Genomic DNA, 5,244 nt, shown 5'->3' with positions numbered 1-5,244 from the left:
TATATATATATACATAAATCAAATTATTTATGAATAAAATATTAATACTAAGAAAGTTTTCATTTACATTTTTAGGAAAACAAGAGTATCACTTTGTTTGAATGTAACTTTCAAAAAATGTATATAATAATTTGAAAGTAAAAGTGAAAATAACTTTTCTTAAATTTGAGAAAGAAAAAAAAAACAACCGTTATGACCCGGACGTGATTTGAACACGCAACCTTCTGATCTGGAGTCAGACGCGCTACCGTTGCGCCACCGAGTCAACAGTATGTCTACAATTTATATAGAAAAGTCTGAAATCTGAATAATGTGTTTAGTTCAATGTTTAAGAAAAATATATGCTCTTAAAAAGTTAAATTCAATATCTTTGTACCAACGACGTTACTTCCGATAATGAGATAACAAATTACAATCATTATTCTTGTTTTTCAATTGTAACTACGTACTAAAGTTATAAACATGTTTAAATATGTTATAGATAAAATGTTTAATATTTTAATAGTTTAATAATTTCAAATTAAAAGAAAAATATTATTAATTCTAATTTGATGTTAATACTTGGGAATTTAAAAACTTCATAAATTATTTCTAATTTTGAATGATATCAGTTCTTAATACAAATACTTCGTGTTGAGCAACAATGATATTTTGAAAGATTGAGTATTTTTTAAGTAATTTTGAATGTCAAAATGATAAAAAATAATAATAATTAAGTCAAATGTAGAGAAAAAGAAATGAAGCTATCAGATTTTATTATTACTTAGCTTAAAATTATTTTGGATAAGTCGAAATCAAAACATTATCATGTGACTCACGTTTTTGTTTTGACACTGATTTATTGCTCTGATTGGTCGTGCCATCTATCGGAATAATCTGTGATTAATGTGTGTTGTTTGTTCGATGATAAAATATATTTTATTTTGTTGTGCACTAGATGTCACTACGTGGTCTGTAGGGATTAGATTATAATATTAATTTAATTATCAGGTCTTAATCTATATATAGTTATGTAATTATTATTAAGTAGGGTAGTAAAGAAATCTAGTTATTGGTCGTAGGAAACAATATTCCCTCCAGGAATATTATGAAAAAAAGTATTAAATAATTAAGCCAAACAAATGTATTTGGTAAGATTAAAAACTTTTTAACTCGAATCTACAAAGGAGGCACTTTTTAAAATTATTATAAATTATATTATTAAATATTTGGTGCATTGGAAAAAAATAAAATGAAAAACAATTCCAGCTAGTTAAATTCAACAGAAAAGAATCAAGGTTACCAACATTTATTTGAAAAAAGTAAAATATTAAAAATATATTTAATTAATTATTATGGTCCCACAAAAATCAAAAGTGGTATAAGAAAATTGTAGTATAAAAAGAATTTTTCCTCCTTTTTTTTGTTTTTTTCGGATGAGGTGGGGGATGCATTTTTAATACCAAGATATTTATATTTAACTCTAAAAATAAAATAAGTCATTATATTTAGGTCTAAAAATAATAAAGCTGTAAATTTTTTAATGAAGTAGAAGCTATTAATAAAATACCTTTTTTTTAAACTTAGAAAGTAAATTGAATATAAACGTTTAATTTTTTTAAAGACAATATTTTTAGGGAGAGATAACTGATTTTAAGAGGGAAAATTTACGTTAGAAAGTTTAATGGATTTAAAAAATAGTTTTCAAGAAATTACTAAAATTGATGTGTTTTAATGTAGTTGCTAACGTGGACAAAATAATTATTCATTTCTGGAAATTACTCTAGGGAACAATTTTTTTTTTTTTTTTTTGCATTTATAGGGTAAACCAACCAGTGAAGGAACATTTAATATATATAGATTAAAAATAAGAATTTGAACGTTTTTCTTTGGATTGATTGATAACAATAGCTTACTGCCAAGTAATAGGAAGTCATCTGGCAATGTTTTGGATTACCTGGTCAAATAGACTTCTCTGGAAAAATTTTTGAATTTGTTGTTATCTCTGCAACACCTTGTTTCTTTGAAAAAATTATAAGGTGAGTGTTTGTATTTATATGTTTGAAGTGGAATTAATTGCATGTAGTAGTTTCATTTTTCTCACTGTGAAAAAGAGAATTCAAAATATAGTTATTGAAGTTACGTTTTATTTTCTTTAATCATCATAGCATAATAAAGTACTGAGATAAGGGGGTGTTTATTCACTGGATCACCAAACGATGAAAAACCAGTGAAGGAACAAGTGTTCCTTTACTGGGTTTTTTTTCTACGTTAATGAAAATAAAAGATAAACTTTAATTTTCTTTTACCTTTAGTGATGTTCTGCATCAAAAGTATGTTAAAAATACGAAAAACAACTTCTAACCAGTGAGGAAACAGGCATGTTCCTTTACTGGGCATAGATTTCTCAGTGAATGAACAGTAAGTGTTAATATGTTGACACTTTAATTTTCAATTCATGATTAGAAAAAAAAGTTAACATTTTCCAAGTCTTTATTTGTTATAATTTCAAGAATAGACTAGGCATGTTTTAAAATATTTGTATGGCTTATAAATTCATAAAGAGCATTAAAAAATAACCAAAATTAAGTGTTTCTTTACTGGGTGTTCATTCACTGGTAAGAGCTGTTCCTTCACTTGGTCTTCTTACTACTTGTTATTTGAACCTCCAAAACTTTAAAACAATATTCTGTAAGTTTTCTACAATTTTTTTACATAATTTGCAATTAGTAACAAATATGTTGACACTGTCATTTAACTAAAATTACGAATTTTGAAATTATTATGATTTTTTAAAAGGCAAGCGAAGCTTAAGTGTTCCTTCACTGGTTAGTTTACCCTACAAGTTACATTCCTTAATTCGGATGTGGGAATTTTAAATCTGAAATTTGTTTTGTTCAGAAAATTGCAGATTTTTTTTTAAATTTTATTTTTAGTTTTGTTTCTTTTTTGTCCGAATGCTCGCGTTTAAAAGGAATGTCCACAAGTGTGTTAATTTCAATGACCCTCAGAAAACCCCGGAAAAGTGGCATTATTCCAAATTTGGCCAAATTCATTTTTGAAATACAATTTCAAAAGCGAAGCCATATTTGAGGAATAGGAATCGGGTTTTGAAACAAAGTAGTAATTGACAGAGACCTTTTCTTGAGATTCTCGTCAATGGTAGAAACCCCCAGCATCTAAAATATTCTTCCTATTTCAATTATTATTTTGCAACAACTTAGTATAAGTTCTACCGACCGAGTAGAATCCAAATTGACCGGCGTATTGAATCTTAAAGTTTAAATTTTTGAGAAAAAAATTAAACTACCAGGATGAATTAATAATTTTAAAAAAAATCATGTAGATGAGCTAATTTTGCTGATAGATGTCTTATAATTTTTTTTCTCTAAAAAATTCATCCAAAATTTATTTTTGTCTTACTACCAGAAAATCTTTTTTAACGAAAGAATAAAAAAGTAAGGCAAATAATAGGTGTGAGAATAGCTTCCCATCGAAATTTAAAAATTTATAAAAATGTTTGAAAGTATATTTCATACGACTTCATTAACCCCTTAGGGACGGGTGATTCAGAAAAGCATTCGTACAAAATCAGAATCAAGTTGCAATTAAATAAAAAACGGTAACTTAAATGTAGTCTTTACTAATTTGACAGACTTACTTTGCTTTTATTTTAATTATTGTTAGTTTGATCATATATATAATCAATGTTTATTCAAAGTATAACTAAATAGTTTTATTTCGAACAAAGTAATGGTGAATTAAATAAATCGAAAAATTATAACTCCGCCCACAAATAAACTGCTAAAGAAATACTTTGATTACCAGTTTTATCTTCTTACCCTGATTGATACGGTTTTTTGCTGTCACGTATTTGTGACAGTCGGCGCGAAAGGGTTAAAGGTTAAATTTAAAAACTATAAATCGAATTGAAAGTGCTTTACTGGAATCGGCATAAGTGTGTGACATTGATAAGTTGAATCAGGGCTGGTGATTATCAACACATTCATGTCTCGTTCGTTAAGTGAAGTACTATATTTAACTAGCATATTAAACTTCTTTTAAGTTAAATTTATTCGAATGAAATATGAAATTAATTTTCCTTTAAAAATGTTTCGACATTTATATAAAGTTTGATTTTTCCTCACGTAACCTCGTGTACCACAAAGTTAGTTCTTAAAGAAAGTTTACAGAAAATATTTAACATATAATGATACATCAATAATTCAAACAAATCAAGATTATTGGTCTGCTACTTATCCGGAAAAGATAAGATCCTGATATGTAGCTATAAAAACTATAGTTTTTAGAATTTTAAAAGTTTCACAACAAGAGGTGCAATAAATTGACTCTTCTGTTCATTTTTGACTTACATTCGGAAAGATTGTACAGATCGTCGTTACCACTATTTGTAAAGCATGTATATTTATAACATTATTACAAATTAATTCAATGCGTTCATCTTTGCTCAGTTCTTTTTTTTAAATATGTTTCCTAGTGGTAGCAAAATTTATGTTAATTTTGGTTTAGTATTTTTTACTTTAGCTGATTTTTCCACAGCTACATATCAAAAATTCAAAGTATCATATGAAATGCAATTTTGCAGTTGTAATCTCGTGGGGACAATTTTTACGAGAAATTTTCCTTATTTTACAGTTTTACTATTCGATTCGCTACCAATTTTATAAAAGGTTTGCACAAAACGAAGCAGTTGGCATTACTGCATACATTCTATTAATTCTGCTAAACTTGTCGAGATATTCGACCAAAAATACGCGAACTCACACTTTCAATAAATATCTTTTAGATAATGCTGTTACGTATATATTTAATTAATTTTATTTTTCTGCTATTTTGAAAGGTTCTAAAGATATCGATTATTCAGATGGAGCAAATACTTTCTGATAAAAGATTTTCACGCTGAATTTAGGCATATCTTAATGAAAATATTCCCATATTTTATAATATTTCTATGCATAGCTAATAATGTGGGTTAAGTACATGTAGTGGTAAAATTTGCTTTTGTAGAAAGAAAAGAAAATTTGCTACGTTTTTACTTTTTAAAAAGTTCTTCTTACTTATTTTATTTTGTGCCCGATGAGTAAATTAATTCACAACGACCTGTAAAAGGCGGCAGATATGCTTCCAATTAACGCACGTAAGCTCCGTGAAGAATTCAGAACATTTATTAGAAATTCTTTAACACGTTGAATGCCATGGGGTCACCGGTGACCGGCACTGAGTTTGTTCGTAGCACCATGGGAG

At 27.4% G+C, this 5,244-nt stretch overlaps 1 non-coding gene across 1 annotated transcript; it reads right to left on the bottom strand.

The window, feature by feature from the left end:
• Positions 1-193: 193 nt before the first annotated feature.
• TRNAW-CCA (transfer RNA tryptophan (anticodon CCA)) lies at positions 194-265 on the bottom strand. Its single transcript has one exon. It is a non-coding gene; the product is annotated as a tRNA-Trp (tRNA).
• Positions 266-5,244: the final 4,979 nt, after the last annotated feature.

Source organism: Parasteatoda tepidariorum, chromosome X2, assembly GCF_043381705.1.
Source record: "Parasteatoda tepidariorum isolate YZ-2023 chromosome X2, CAS_Ptep_4.0, whole genome shotgun sequence".
Taxonomy (NCBI): Eukaryota; Metazoa; Arthropoda; class Arachnida; order Araneae; family Theridiidae; genus Parasteatoda; species Parasteatoda tepidariorum.
The sequence above is the reverse complement of the archived record's forward strand: the minus strand, read 5'-3'. Positions and strand labels throughout refer to the sequence as shown.